The 16,191-nt window shown below is 42.1% G+C and overlaps 1 protein-coding gene across 2 annotated transcripts in view; it reads left to right on the top strand.

Moving 5' to 3' along the window:
- Positions 1–596: 596 nt before the first annotated feature.
- LOC128693323 (phospholipid scramblase 1-like) overlaps positions 597–16,191 on the top strand; it is a 66,397-nt gene continuing 50,802 nt past the window's right edge. For both annotated transcript variants that reach the window (XR_011391135.1, XM_070080280.1), the window contains exon 1: positions 597–712. The gene's annotated coding sequence lies outside the window, so the exon portion shown is untranslated. The remainder of the gene's footprint in view (positions 713–16,191) is intronic.

The following is a 16,191-nucleotide window of genomic DNA, read 5'->3' as shown; positions in this document are numbered from 1 at the left end:
AATTGGGTCGTCTTACTTTGATAGCGAAGTTAGCTAAAGAACCCAGCATCTATGCATACATGGTAGGACTATTTCCCATTTCGTCTAAATTTACTGACTTGGCCGTTAATACAAAATGAATTGTGGATATTGTTTACTGAATATGAAAAGTATTTTTTGAAAAATGCTTGCTTTATGATTATGATTTACTTAATATAAGAATGAATTGGTCACGACAGTAACAACTTGTTAACGATAAGGCAAATTTGATGTTAAAATCTGATAATATTTAAAGCACTTAATTACCATCTGGCAATTAAGGGCTTGAAATATAATCAGTATATAATATATAAATATAATACGTATTCTTTTTTATAAAATAAAACAACGTAAATATGCAGACATGCACAGCACTATTATTGCTACCACAGCTTCCATCAGCATTATTGTGAGAACTACTCTCATTACCACAGTCACCCACTACTTCCGTCACCACAATCTATTATTACATGCTACTACCCCCATTACAACAACCTATATTTACTCTATTATCATATACACAATCACATATGATAATACATCAGTACATCCTTTTTTTTTAAGTTTAATCTGAGATAAGTTATTGTAATTATGATAGGAAATCTCAGGGCAGCCACGAGCAGCACTCCAAGCAGTCCTTCCTTCCAGCCTCACCTCCAACTTTACGTAGCGTCGACGTATAAGGCAACACTTGGTAAGTTGTTTATTTATTGAGGTATTGCATATACTTAGGAAATCAAGAACTCTAGAGTATAGAATTATTTCCCAGTGTTTTAGTGCTGTGAGCCATAGGCGGTGATTACTTTTTGCGGCCCTGTGTAGGATGTGTATATGGTTGGGCATGTTGGGGTTGAGTCCCGTTGAGTACGGGTTTCAAATTATATAAATGTGTGGGAAAACATTCTTCCCTGATGGACCCTGTGGGACTTAGATAAACCAAAATCCCCGACTGGGGATTCATTTTTTAAGGCTAGTTTCTTGCCTGTGTAACTCAGAACTTTAGGCTTGTGAACGGAAATACCATCAAAGCTGAACACTGGTGAAAATGCATAAATATGAGTCCAGAATATTATAATAAATACCACTGCCTCTCACACTGGCGTTACCCGCCATGTTAAGTAATGTTATAAGCTAAATGGCTACTGATACATATAGTTGAGTCATGAGATGTCATTCAAAATCAGTTGCTCTGATTCGTGTCTTGTAACTAGCTATTCTTTTTCTAGTTAGTATTAAGTGTATAAAAAATAAGAAAATTGATATAAAAAAGGTTATTACGAAAGGTTTTTCACATAAATCTCCTTCAATAAAAGCTGAATAGAAAAGAATTATTTCTAGCTATATACTGCATACACGCAAACTTAACATACCTGTGCTTATTAATATATATTTTAACATATGTTCCCATGTATCATTCAAATAAAAGTTTTAAAAAATCTTTATATATATATAAGTAGTACTGAAGGCGGCTGAGCGGTGCATGCATGCGGCTGAGCTCTGTATTCCTGAGCGGTCCCTCCTGAGCAGTCTCCTTCCGCGCCCGTGCCCTCGCGCCCGCCCGCGCCTTCTGCAGCGCCTTCTGCAGCGCCTTCTGCAGCGCCTTCTGCAGCGTCGTCCGAGTCGCCCCCGCTCCCCGAATTTTTTCCCGATTTTTATCGAATTTTTTTTGAATTTCATTTTCTTGTGGTTTCCATCTCCTCGGATCAAGTTTTTGAGGTTCCCCCTCCCACTTTCACCCCCATCCCAAATTTTTTCGAATTTTTTTTTGAATTTCTTATGATCTCCATCCTTGGATCAAGTTTTCTTGTAGTCTCCAACTCCTCGGATCAACACCCTCCCCCCACCACCCACTTCTACCCCAAGTATTTCTCCTCTTCCTTGGATCAAGTTTTTTTTGGGGTTCCCCCCTCTGGGGGTAAGCATTCAAATGAACTCCCACTTGCATCTCAAATTTCCTGCTCCAATTCCTCGGATCAAGTTTTTTGGATTCATCCCTATGGGGTTTCGAAATTCTTATGATCTCATTGGATCAAGTATTTCTCCTCCATCCAAAAACTCGGATCGAGTTTTTGGATTCCCCCTCTGGGGGTAAGCATTTCAAATGAACTCCCCCTATGGGGCATGGTACTTTCTCTTACTACAGGTCTAAACATGTGTGACGTCACTCCACCTGTGTTTACTTGGCGGTCAGTGACGTCACGTAATGACCTCACACATACAGGCTGAATCTTGTCGACTTCCCCCTAGGTCAGTGACGTCACGTGATGACCCCCCACACAGGCTGAATCTTGTCGAGCAGACAATAAAATGCAGGATAACACTATTTATTATACAACCAATGCATTTCATATACACCTAACAAAAAAAATTCATTGAAAAACAGGTACAATTCATTGACTAAAATCAATATATTTTTCTCTTGAAGAAATTCTGTGCATTTTGTTCTGGATCTTCTTCGTCGTCACCACGTCAATATTACACATTTCATATACAACATAGGGAAAACATTACACATTTTCACTCTTAACCCAGGATAACCCAAATAATTCCACATTTTTTCGTTAATACCCACAACAATCCACAATTTCTTTACAAAAGATTCACTCTCCTCAAGTCTAGACATTTTTCTCGTTTTAACTATTTCATCAGAAAAAGTCAACACAACACTTCCAACTTATAACCACTTTTCGATAAATTCACTAGTCACAATTTTACATATTACGAAGTTAATACGCGCGCGCGCGCGCACACACACACACACACACACACACACACACACACACACACACACACACACACACACATACACACACACCACTATGAACAACAAAAACACCATCAATTACCTTTGAATACTCCAAAAACATCATTTGAAAACCTTTAAAAACACCTTTGAATAGTCTCAAACACCACTTGAGTACTCCCAAATACACCACTGAATACTACTAAAACACCACTGAATACGGTCAAAACACCACCAAATCACCACTGAATACTCCCAGAACACCTTCATAAATACTCTTGCACATCATTTGAACACCTTCAAAACACCTTTGAATAGTCTCAAACACCATTTGAGTACTCCCAAATACACCACTGAATACTACCAAAACAGCACTGAATACTGCCCAAACACCACCAAAATCACCATAAACTAAGATCAACATCACAGACTAACACCCATTTTCACACAAATCCTCTCAAATCACTATAACCAAGACGATTACCAATTTCTATGAGTACACTCACCTCCAACTAAGATATAACATGAGCGCAAAAAAAAACCATGAACACAAACAAAACACACACGAACACTTACAACAGAATCACCTCTTTTTCGGTATCTCTAGTTCGACAACAGTACCCACAACCCACAACACCCACAACCCACATCACCCACAACAACAACCCACTTATAACATCTTTTTTGGTATCTCTAGTTCGACAACAATACCCACAACCCACAACACCCACAACCCACATCACCCACAACCCACATCACCCACAACCCACATCACCCACAACAACAACCCACTTATAACATCTTTTTTGGTATCTCTAGTTCAACAACAATACCCACAACCCACAACACCCACAACCCATAACACCCACAACCCACATCACTCACAACAACAACCCACTTATAACATCTTTTCGGTATCTCTAGTTCCGCAACAACACCCACAACCTACAACAACCACAACACCCCACAACCTACAACACCCACAACACCCCACAACCCACAACACCTACAACACCCCACAACCCACAGCACCCACAACCCACACCCCACAACACCCACAACAACCCCAACTTATAACCACTTTTCAGCATCTCTAGTTCGACAACACCCACAACCCACAACACTCAACCCACAACAACAACCCGCTTATAACATCTTTTTTGGTATCTCTAGTTCGACAACAATACCCACAACCCACAACACCCACATCCCACAACACCTACAACCCACATCACCCACACCCCACAACACCCACAACAACCCACAACTTATAACCACTTTTCAGCATCTCTAGTTCGACAACAACACCCACAACCTACAACACAACCCACAACAACAACCCGCTTATAACATCTTTTTTGGTATCTCTAGTTCGACAACAATACCCACAACCCACAACACCCACAACCCACTTATAACATCTTTTCGGTATCTCTAGTTCGACAACAACACTCACAACACCCACATCCCACAACACCCACAACCCACATCACCCACACCCCACAACACCCACAACCCACATCACCCACACCCCACAACACCCACAACAACCCACAACAACTTATAACCACTTTTCATCATCTCTAGTTCGACAACAACACCCACAACCCACAACACTCAACCCACAACAACAACCCACTTATAACATCTTTTTTTGTATCTCTAGTTCGACAACAATACCCACAACACCCACAACCCACATCACCCACAACCCACATCACCCACAACAACAACAACCCACTTATAACATCTTTTCGGTATCTCTAGTTCAACACCCACAACACCCACAACCCACAACACCCCACAACACCCACAACCCACAACACCCACAGCAACAACCCACTTATAACATCTTTTTTCGATATGTCTAGTTCGACAACAATACCCACAACCCTCATCACTTAACAATTTATTCACAATTTTTCCTTTTTCGATACAAATTTTTCCCCTTCTTTTTATTGAATCTTAAAATGTAATACACATTCCTCCCTACATTACTAAAATTCTAAAAATCCTCTCCATACCCATGTCCTTGTATCCACATAAATTGATATTATACTCGCATCAACTAATCTCACTACCCAACTACTGCGACATGTTTCTACACCCTCCATTCTTTTCCAATATATCACTTCTATAATTTCTTTTAAAATATTCACACATTACCTTTATTTTCAGTAAAATCCCCCCATATTTCATTAAATTTCTAATACAACCCTCCCCATACCCCTCTCCATCTCACCCACATCTTACTCACCCATCTTCCAACTCACCTCTTCTGAACACACACAAAAATCACATTTCACATCCACAAATGCATCTCATCACCCATCTCAAATCCACTAAAATCACTGAAACCAAGATATTCACAAAACTCTATGACCACCTAACACACACACACACACACACACACACACACACACACACACAACAATATGCAGATATGTTGTGCGTGCCACTTGCCACAATCTTCAACACATCCCTGGAAACTGGGCAACTACCTGAGGTATGGAAGACGGCAAATGTAGTTCCCATTTTTAAAAAAGGAGACAGAAAAGAGGCACTAAACTATAGACCTGTGTCATTGACGTGTATAGTATGCAAAATTATGGAGAAGATTGTCAGGAGGAGAGTGGTGGAGCACCTGGAACGGAACAGGAGTATAAATGCCAACCAGCACGGATTCACGGAAGGCAAATCCTGTGTCACAAACCTTCTGGAGTTTTACGATAAAATAACAGAAGTAAGACAAGAGAGAGAGGGGTGGGTTGATTGCATCTTCTTGGACTGCAAGAAGGCCTTTTACACAGTTCCTCACAAGAGATTAGTGCAGAAGCTAGAGCATCAGGCGCATATAACAGGAAGGGCACTGCAATGGATCAGAGAATACCTGACAGGGAGGCAACAACGAGTCATGGTACGTAATGATGTATCACAGTGGGCACCTGTGACGAGCGGGGTCCCACAGGGGTCGGTCCTAGGACCAGTGCTATTTTTGGTATATGTGAACGACATGACGGAAGGGTTGGATTCAGAAGTGTCCCTGTTTGCAGATGATGTGAAGTTAATGAGGAGAATTAAATCTGATGAAGACCAGGCAGGACTTCAAAGAGACCTGGACAGACTGGACACCTGGTCCAGCAAATGGCTTCTCGAATTTACTCACTCAAGGAGAAAGATCTTGGGGTGAGTATAACACCGAGCATGTCTCCGGAAGCACACATCAATCAGATAACTGCTGCAGCATATGGGCGCCTGGCAAACCTGAGAACAGCATTCCGATACCTTAGTAAGGAATCATTCAAGACACTGTACACCGTGTATGTCAGGCCCATACTGGAGTATGCAGCACCTGTTTGGAACCCGCACTTGATAAAGCATGTCAAGAAACTAGAGAAAGTACAAAGGTTTGCAACAAGGTTAGTTCCAGAGCTAAGGGGAATGTCCTATGAAGAAAGATTAAGGGAAATCGGCCTGACGACACTGGAGGACAGGAGGGTCAGGGGAGACATGATAACGACATATAAAATACTGCGTGGAATAGACAAGGTGGACAAAGACAGGATGTTCCAGGGAGGGGACACAGAAACAAGAGGCCACAATTGGAAGTTGAAGACACAAATGAGTCAGAGAGATAGTAGGAAGTATTTCTTCAGTCATAGAGTTGTAAGGCAGTGGAATAGCCTAGAAAATGACGTAGTGGAGACAGGAACCATACACAGTTTTAAGACGAGGTTTGATAAAGCTCATGGAGCGGGGAGAGAGAGGGCCCAGTAGCAACCGGTGAAGAGGCGGGGCCAGGAGCTAGGACTCGACCCCTGCAACCACAAATAGGTGAGTACACACACACACACACACATACACACACACACACCTCACTTTGAACACCTTCAAAACACTCTCATACATCATTTGAGACCACCTTTTCTCAATATCTCTTAAGAAATATTCACTCCTCCACAACCTTTATCATCTCACTACAGAACAACCTACAGATTACTTCGAACACTCTCATAAATCATTTGAATACTCACATAAACATCTTTGAACATTTCCAAACAACACTGAAGCACTTCCAAAATATCATTTTGAATACTCCCTAATAAGATTTATCATCTCTAATTTATCTACACTTACGTATTTTATTAAATTACAACTCATCCACCATACTACTCCCTCAGTCTCCAGACTTTACAACATTATCACAAAAATTAACTCATACACTTATGAGACATTTTACCAAAACTAACACAAACACATCCACACACACCACATTTTACTTTGTACAACACCAAAAACATCATCAATTACCTTTGATTACTCCAAAAACATCATTTGAATACATTCAAAAACATCAACAAACTCCTTTGAATACTCCCAAAACACCACTGAATACTACCAAAACAGCACCGAATACTGCCCAAACAACACTAAAAATCACCAGAAACTAAGATCAACACCACCGACTAACACCCATTTTATAGAAATCCCCTCAAATCACTATAACCAAGACGACCCCACTCACCTCAAGTGTTTGTGTATTAGGTTTGTGTTCATGCTTTTTTTTTATGCGCCCATGGGGAGGGAGTTCTTGGTTATAGTGATTTGAGGGGATTTCTATAAAATGGGTGTTAGATGGTGATGTTAAACTTAGTTTCTGGTGATTTTGACGGTGTTTTGGTAGTATTCAGTGGTGATTTGGTAGTAATCAGTAGTGTTTTGGGAGTATTCGGAGGTGTTTTTGAAGGTGTTCAAATGACGTGCAGAGTATTTTTTGAAGATGTTCAGTGGTGTTTTGGTGTTCAGAGTTGGTTCAAAGCTAGTCAGTGTGTTAGTTGTGGTAATGTCTCATGTCGTAAGTGTATGAGATAGTTTTTTTTTGTGTGTGCTAATGTTGTAAAGTCTGGAGAATGAGGGAGGAGTTTGGTGGATGAGATGTAATTTCGGTTAATGAAATGTGTAAGTGTGAATGAGAATGTAAATTGGTGGATGAGTTAGAGAAGACAAAATGTTACGTGATCTTAGTAAAAGTATAGATAGTTTTAGTGATCTTCGTTGTGATGATGTTTTAAGAGAATGTGTACAAAAATGTGTGATCTTAGTGGTGGGGTTATAGAATTTGGTAAACGTCTTGACTGTGGTGATCTTAGATATTGGAGATATAACAGGATGAAACAAGGTGTTTGGGTGTGACGTCGCTGATTGCCAAGTAAACACAGGATGGAGTGTGATGTCATGGGAGGTAGCCCTATCTGTGCTGGTATGTGTTGGTGGCAGTGAGGGGAGTTGGTGATTGTGATTTTTTGTGTGAATGTTTATGAAAATGAGTGTTTTCTGCTATCTTAGTGGTTTTGAGACTTGGCAGACGATGCACCATCCCCCCAATGAAAAGCAGGGGTGTCACTAGCACGTTAAGAGACCATACAATAAGTGTCAGGGGCCCGAGACTGTTCAACTGCCTCCCAGCACACATAAGGGGGATTACCAACAGACCCCTGGCAGTCTTCAAGCTGGCACTGGACAAGCACCTAAAGTCAGTTCCTGATCAGCCGGGCTGTGGCTCGTACGTTGGTTTGCGTGCAGCCAGCAGCAACAGCCTGGTTGATCAGGCGCTGATCCACCAGGAGGCCTGGTCACAGACCGGGCCGCGGGGGCGTTGACCCCCGAAACTCTCTCCAGGTAAACTCCAGGTAATGATAGTTGATGGATGTCTTAGTTTTTTTTTTTGTGAGTGTGTGTGTACATGTTATGTTTTCATTTGGTGGTGATCCTGTTGTAAGTGTTTCGGTGATGTTTGGAAATGTTCAGTGGTGTTTTTTGTGAGTATTCAAAATGACATATGAGATTTTTTTTTTTTTTGCGTTCATGCCATATAATAGTCTGAGGTGAGTGGGGTCGTCTTGGTTATAGTGATTTGAGGGGATTTCTATAAAATGGGTGTTAGTCGGTGGTGTTGATCTTAGTTTCTGGTGATTTTTAGTGTTGTTTGGGCAGTATTCGGTGCTGTTTTGGTAGTATTCAGTGGTGTTTTGGGAGTATTCAAAGGAGTTTGTTGATGTTTTTGAATGTGTTCAAATGATGTTTTTGGAGTAATCAAAGGTAATTGATGTTTTTGGTGTTGTACAAAGTAAAATGTGGTGTGTGTGGATGTGTTTGTGTTAGTTTTGGTAAAATGTCTCATAAGTGTATGAGTTAATTTTTGTGATAATGTTGTAAAGTCTGGAGACTGAGGGAGTAGTATGGTGGATGAGTTGTAATTTAATAAAATATGTAAGTGTAGATAAATTAGAGATGATAAATCTTATTTGGGAGTATTCAAAATGATATTTTGGAAGTGCTTCAGTGTTGTTTGGAAATGATCAAAGGTGTTTATGTGAGTATTCAAATGATTTATGAGTGTGTTCGAAGTAATCTGTGGGTTGTTCTGTAGTGAGATGATAGAGGTTGTGGATGAGTGAATATTTCTTAAGAGATATTGAGAAAAGGTGGTCTCAAATGATGTATGAGAGTGTTTTGAAGGTGTTCAAAGTAAAGTGAGGTGTGTGTGTGTGTGTGTTAGGTGGTCATAGAGTTTTGTGAATATCTTGGTTTCAGTGATTTCGGTGGATTTGAGATGGGTGATGAGATGCATTAGTGGATGTGAAATTTGTGTGTGTTCAGAAGAGGTGAGTTGGAAGATGGGCGAGTGGATGTGAAGAAATGTGGGTGAGATGGAGAGGGGTATGGGGAGGGTTGTATTAGAAATTTAATGAAATATATGGGGGGATTTTACTGAAAATAAAGGTAATGTGTGAATATTTTAAAAGAAATTATAGAAGTGAAAAGTTATGATATATTGGAAAAGAATGGAGGGTGTAGAAACATGTCGCAGTAGTTGGGTAGTGAGATGATTAGATGTTGTGAGTATAATATTAATTTATGTGGATACAAGGAGATGGGTATGGAGAGTATTTTTAGAATTTTAGTAATGTAGGGAGGAATGTGTATTACATTTTAAGATTCAATAAAAAGAAGGGGAAAAATTGTATCGAAAGAGGAAAAATTGTGAATAAATTGTTAAGTGATGAGGGGTGTGGGTATTGTTGTCGAACTAGACATATCGAAAAAAGATGTTATAAGTGGGTTGTTGTTGTGGGTGTTGTGGGGTGTTGTGGGTTGTGGGTGTTGTGGGTTGTGGGTGTTGTCGAACTAGAGATACCGAAAAGATGTTATAAGTGGGTTGTTGTTGTTGTGGGTGATGTGGGTTGTGGGTGTTGTGGGTTGTGGGTGTTGTTGTCGAACTAGAGATACCGAAAAGATGTTATAAGTGGGTTGTGGGTTGTGTAGACAGCCTGTACTGTCTGCACAGACAGCCCATACTGTCTGCCAGCTTAGTTCATATTTCGCGCCACTAAGGTGCTGCCCTCTGGGCCTGTCTAGGTCTGTGGGAAGCTGGTCCCACACGCTCTCACTCACACAGCGGCCTAGCAGGAAGACACAAGGCCTACTCCTAGTTATCTCTCGTGGGATGGCCCTGCCCTGGCCATGGGCACGACACACAAGCCAGTGTACCCACCACGACATTTTCAATAAACAAAGAAGCCTCCGAAGTATATCATTTGAACCCCGCTACCATACCGCCAAACAAACTGGTTATAAATGGTGGGAAGCGGTGGTCGCAGCAGTTGTTTGCCCAGAGAGAGGAAGGAATGAAGTCATCTTCACTTCATCATCTCATGCAAGAAGCATCCGTCTCTCAATGTGTTATCCTGATGTCATGTATGCACATTTGAGCACCCAGACACAGGTACAAGCAGGATCCAGCCGAAATTTACCGAATTTCTTCGAGAATTGTAAGTGGCGTCCCAGTGACCCCAGGCTACAGCGTCCCACGCTGTTTCTCAAGTCACGTGTTTAGCGTCACTTGTATGTTCTGCTGTTGTTCAGCTCACTACAGCTGTTTCAGCAAGCCAGAGGGGAGTTTTGTGGTGATTTCTGCGTCCAGTGTGTTTCCCTGTGTTTGTGGGTGGGAGGAGGAGGAATGGCCAGATGCTCCCTCGCCATACACTCACCCACGTTCCTCGCCACCACACTACCATACACTCACCACTACTCACTCCCTCTGCTGTGTTTTCTGCTGTTTTTCGTGTGATTCATTGCCAGAGCTGTGTATCCGAGTGCCCGAGGCCACTCGAAGCTACGTGGATCAGCATGCCACGTAGATCACGACACCACATGGATCACGACGCCACGTTGGGTGTGGACGATGTCACGTGGATCTACATGCCACGTGAATTACCAGATGTCCCAGGCCACATGCTGTGGTCTGCTGCTCACATCACATTAACGTCACCGACGATGCTGCCTGACTTCATGACGTCACGATGTCTGCTGACGTCACCTCACGATGTCTGCCTGACGTCACCTCGAGATGTCTGCCTGACGTCACCTCGCGACATCACATGATGTCACATCGAGTGTTTCTAGTAATTATTTCAGTATTGCCGAGAAGATTGAGAGAAGATATATGTCGTGTGTTAATTAATTCCTCTCAGTCAGTGTTCTCACATGTTAGTGTATGCACAGAAAAGCATCATTGCTAGTTTAAGCCATGTTGTACTGCATGTACCGCAGGTGTTCAAAGTTTCCGTGTGTCCAGTGAGGTCTGAGACAGACCTGAGTAGCACCACTGTGCTAAGTCACCCGTGTGACCAGTGCGTTTGACAGTTGATTTACTCAGCCCCTGAGCGTACGATCCCCCTTGTACAGAAAGCTTTCATGCTCATCGCTCGTGATGTTCTGCAGAATCGTACCTGCTTCGATTCCCATCGAGATTTGTTTCACTTCACCTCCAGACCTTAAGAGTGCAGTTATATGTAGAGAAACAAGTCTGGGGACGCTTAGACTAACCTCTGCTATAACTCCAACTGCTGAATGACATTCGTCAAGCTGCAGTTAGGCCTGTCGGCAGGCGCTGTGTCAGCCTCGTGTCACAAGCTTCAGTGAGCAGCCTGCACAAAGATGTCACTTTGACTGCTAGGTCTCTCACTGCAGTCTGGTGTATGATGTTACAACTCCCAGATGTTTCACCCAGTCGTCTCTGCCACAACTCGCTCCACAACTCACTCCACGCTCGCCGGCAGTGACAGCCCAGCAACGGTACCAGTCGAGAAGTGTCCTCTTGAGTCGCTTGCCAGAAGTCCTGCCCAGTTGCCGAGTTTTGTCGACGCCTCACTCGAGGGCACCAGCATGTCATGCCCCAGGTTGAGTGAAAACCTGCAGCAACTCCTACGATGACTTATTCACCGTTTCAGAGGAGACCGTACCCTGTTATGTCACAGCTCAGCCACAGCGATGTCTCCCATGTTGCAGTATCTGTCCAGACGCAGGAAGGCGTGCAGTGATGCCCATCAACGCTCACTGCCTTTGACCACGATGTTTAGCACACCCACATGTTTTTTTCTTCCCTCCCTGTAGGAAGTTTTTTTTTTCAATGTCCATATGTATATATATGTTTTTATTTTGTGTTCTGTGCCCTGTTCCTACGAGAGAGAGACCGAGTTTCTTTTACCACCAGTATTGTCGCGTCGGGACGACGCGAGGTAGGTGGCCGAGCATATGTAGACAGCCTGTACTGTCTGCACAGACAGCTCATACTGTCTGCCATCTTAGTTCATATTTCGCACCACTAAGGTGCTGCCCTCTGGGCCTGTCTAGGTCTGTGGGAAGCTGGTCCCACACGCTCTCACTCACACAGCGGCCTAGCAGGAAGACACAAGGCCTACTCCTAGCTCTCTCTCGTGCGATGACCCTGCCCGCGCCATGGGCACAACACACAAGCCTGTGTACCAACCACGACATTTTCAATAAACAAAGAAGCCTCCGAAGTATATCATTCGAACCCCGCTACCATACTGCCAAACAAACGGGTTATAGTTGTGGGTATTGTTGTCGAACTAGAGATACCAAAAAAGATGTTATAAGCAGGTTGTTGTTGTGGGTTGAGTGTTGTGGGTTGCGGGTGTTGTTGTCGAACTAGAGATGCTGAAAAGTGGTTATAAGTTGTGGGTTGTTGTTGTGGGGTGTGGGTGATGTGGGTTGTGGGTGTTGTGGGATGTGGGTGTTGTGGGTTGTGGGTGTTATCGAACTAGAGATACCGAAAAGATGTTATAAGTGGGTTGTGGGTGTTGTGGGTTGTGGGTGTTGTTGTCGAACTAGAGATGCTGAAAAGTGGTTATAAGTTGTGGGTTGGTGTTGTGGGGTGTGAGTGATGTGGGTTGTGGGTGTTGTGGGTTGTGGGTGTTGTTGAACTAGAGATACCGAAAAGATGTTATAAGTGGGTTGTGGGTGTTGTGGGTTGTGGGTATTGTCGAACTAGAGATACCAAAAAAGATGTTATAAGTGGGGTTGTTGTGGGTTGAGTGTTGTGGGTTGTGGGTGTTGTTGTCGAACTAGAGATGCTGAAAAGTGGTTATAAGTTGTGGGTTGTTGTTGCGGATGTTGTGGGGGGTGGGTGATGTGGGTTGTGGGTGTTGTGGGTTGTGGGTGTTGTTCCGGAACTAGAGATACCGAAAAGATGTTATAAGTGGTTTGTTGTTGTGGGTGATGTGGGTTGTGGGTGATGTGGGTTGTGGGTGTTGTGGGTTGTGGGTGTTGTGGGTATTGTTGTCGAACTAGAGATACCGAAAAAGAGGTGATTCTGTTGTAAGTGTTCGTGTGTGTTTTGTTTGTGTTCATGTTTTTTTTTTTTTTGCGCTCATGTTATATCTTAGTTGGAGGTGAGTGTACTCATAGAAATTGGTAATCGTCTTGGTTATAGTGATTTGAGAGGATTTGTGTGAAAATGGGTGTTAGTCTGTGATGTTGATCTTAGTTTATGGTGATTTTGGTGGTGTTTGGGCAGTATTCGGTGCTGTTTTGTTAGTATTCAGTGGTGTATTTGGGAGTACTCAAATGGTGTTTGAGACTATTCAAAGGTGTTTTGAAGGTGTTCAAATGATGTGCAAGAGTATTTATGAAGGTGTTCTGGGAGTATTCAGTGGTGATTTGGTGGTGTTTTGACCGTATTCAGTGGTGTTTTAGTTGTATTCAGTGGTGTATTTGGGAGTACTCAAGTGGTGTTTGAGACTATTCAAAGGTGTTTTTAAAGGTGTTCAAATGATATTTTTGGAGTATTCAAAGGTAATTGATGGTGTTTTTGGTGTTCAAAGTAAAGTGGTGTGTGTGTGTGTGTGTGTGTGTGTGTGTGTGTGTGTGTGTGTGTGTGTGTGTCTGTATGTGTGTGTGTGTGTGTGTGTGTCTGTATGTGTGTGTGTGTGTGCACGCGCGCGTATTAACTTCGTAATATGTAAAATTGTGACTAGTGAATTTATCGAAAAGTGGTTATAAGTTGGAAGTGTTGTGTTGACTTTTTCTGATGAAATAGTTAAAACGAGAAAAATGTCTAGACTTGAGGAGAGTGAATCTTTTGTAAAGAAATTGTGGATTGTTGTGGGTATTAACGAAAAAATGTGGAATTATTTGGGTTATCCTGGGTTAAGAGTGAAAATGTGTAATGTTTTCCCTATGTTGTATATGAAATATGTAATATTGACGTGGTGACGACGAAGAAGATCCAGAACAAAATGCACAGAATTTCTTCAAGAGAAAAATATATTGATTTTAGTCAATGAATTGTACCTGTTTTTCAATGAATTTTTTTTTGTTGGATGTATATGAAATGCATTGGTTGTATAATAAATAGTGTTATCCTGCATTTTATTGTCTGCTCGACAAGATTCAGCCTGTGTGTGGGGTCATCACGTGACGTCACTGACATAGGGGGAAGTCGACAAGATTCAGCCTGTATGTGTGAGGTCATTACGTGACGTCACTGACCCCCGAGTAAACACAGGTGGGGTGACGTCACACATGTTTAGACCTGTAGTAAGAGAAAGTACCATGCCCCATAGGGGGAGTTCATTTGAAATGCTTACCCCCAGAGGGGGAATCCAAAAACTCGATCCGAGGAGATGCAGGAGAAATACTTGATCCACGGAGATCATAAGAATTTCAAAACCCCATAGGGGGAATCCAAAAAACTTGATCCGAGGAATTGGAGCAGGGAATTTGAGATGCAAGTTGGAGTTCATTTGAATGCTTACCCCCAGAGGGGAAACCCAAAAACCTTGATCCAAGGAGATGGAGATCATAAGAAAATGAAATTCCAAAAAAAATTCGAAAAGAATTTGGGATGGGGGTGAAAGTGGGAGTTCATTTGAATGCTTACCCCCAGAGGGGGAACCCCAAAAAAACTTGATCCAAGGAAGAGGAGAAATACTTGGGGTAGAAGTGGGCAGTGGGGGAGGATGTTGATCCGAGGAATTGGAGACTACAAGAAAACTTGATCCAAGGAGATGGAGATCATAAGAAATTCAAAAAAAAATTCGAAAAAATTTGGGATGGGGGTGAAAGTGGGAGGGGGAACCTCAAAAACTTGATCCGAGGAGATGGAGACCACAAGAAAATGAAATTAAAAAAAAAATCGATAAAAATCGGGAAAAAATTCGGGGAGTGGGGGCGATCCGGACGACGCTGCAGAATGCGCTGCAGAAGGCGCGGGCGCGTGGGCGCAGAAGGAGACCGCTCAGGAGGGACCGCTCAGGAATACAGTGCTCAGCCACATGCACCGCTCAGCCGCCTTCAGTACTACTTATATATATATATATATATATATATATATATATATATATATATATATATATATGGTGTGTGTGTGGTGCCGAATAGGTAAAACTTGCTATTATGGCTTAAATAGCAACCCTCTTCTTGCCGAGCAAGGCAAGCTAAAATTTGTGTATGCAGCAATTTCGCAAAAAATTATTCTGAATCTAACGAAAACAATATATTTCACTGTGTTTGTTTATTAAATTATTCTAAACTTATCTAAAATATATTTAGTTAGATTAGGCTTAATTAAATTGCGCTTGTTATAATAAGGTTAGATAAGTTTTCTAAGGTTCTTTTTGGCACAAAATTATTAATTTTTACATTAACATAAATGAATAAAATATGTATTTAAACTTATAAGATAAAATTTTAGAAAGCTCTTAATTTTAAATAAGTTCTTGCTAATTGACCAATTTTACCTATTCGGCACGACATATATATTTAAGACGCTGGCCATCTCTCACCTCACCGAGGCAGTGTAACCCGAAAAAGAATAATTTTTACTATCATTCACACAATCTCTGTCTTGCCAGAGTCGCGTAGATGCAACAGATTAGATGTCACTCTAAACAGCAAATATCCTAAACCCCTCCTTTAGAGTCTAGGACTCAAGTCTGGCTAACCGATTTCCCCGATTTCCTTCCCAAAATGTTACCCTGCTCACACTCCAACAGCTCATCAAGTCCCGAAAAGCATTCGTCTCCACCCGTGAAAGAGGATTTCCCATTGCCATACCAAACTTC

Source organism: Cherax quadricarinatus, unplaced genomic scaffold, assembly GCF_038502225.1.
Source record: "Cherax quadricarinatus isolate ZL_2023a unplaced genomic scaffold, ASM3850222v1 Contig272, whole genome shotgun sequence".
NCBI classification, from domain to species: domain Eukaryota; kingdom Metazoa; phylum Arthropoda; class Malacostraca; order Decapoda; family Parastacidae; genus Cherax; species Cherax quadricarinatus.
This window is presented reverse-complemented; position numbering and strand designations above follow the sequence as displayed.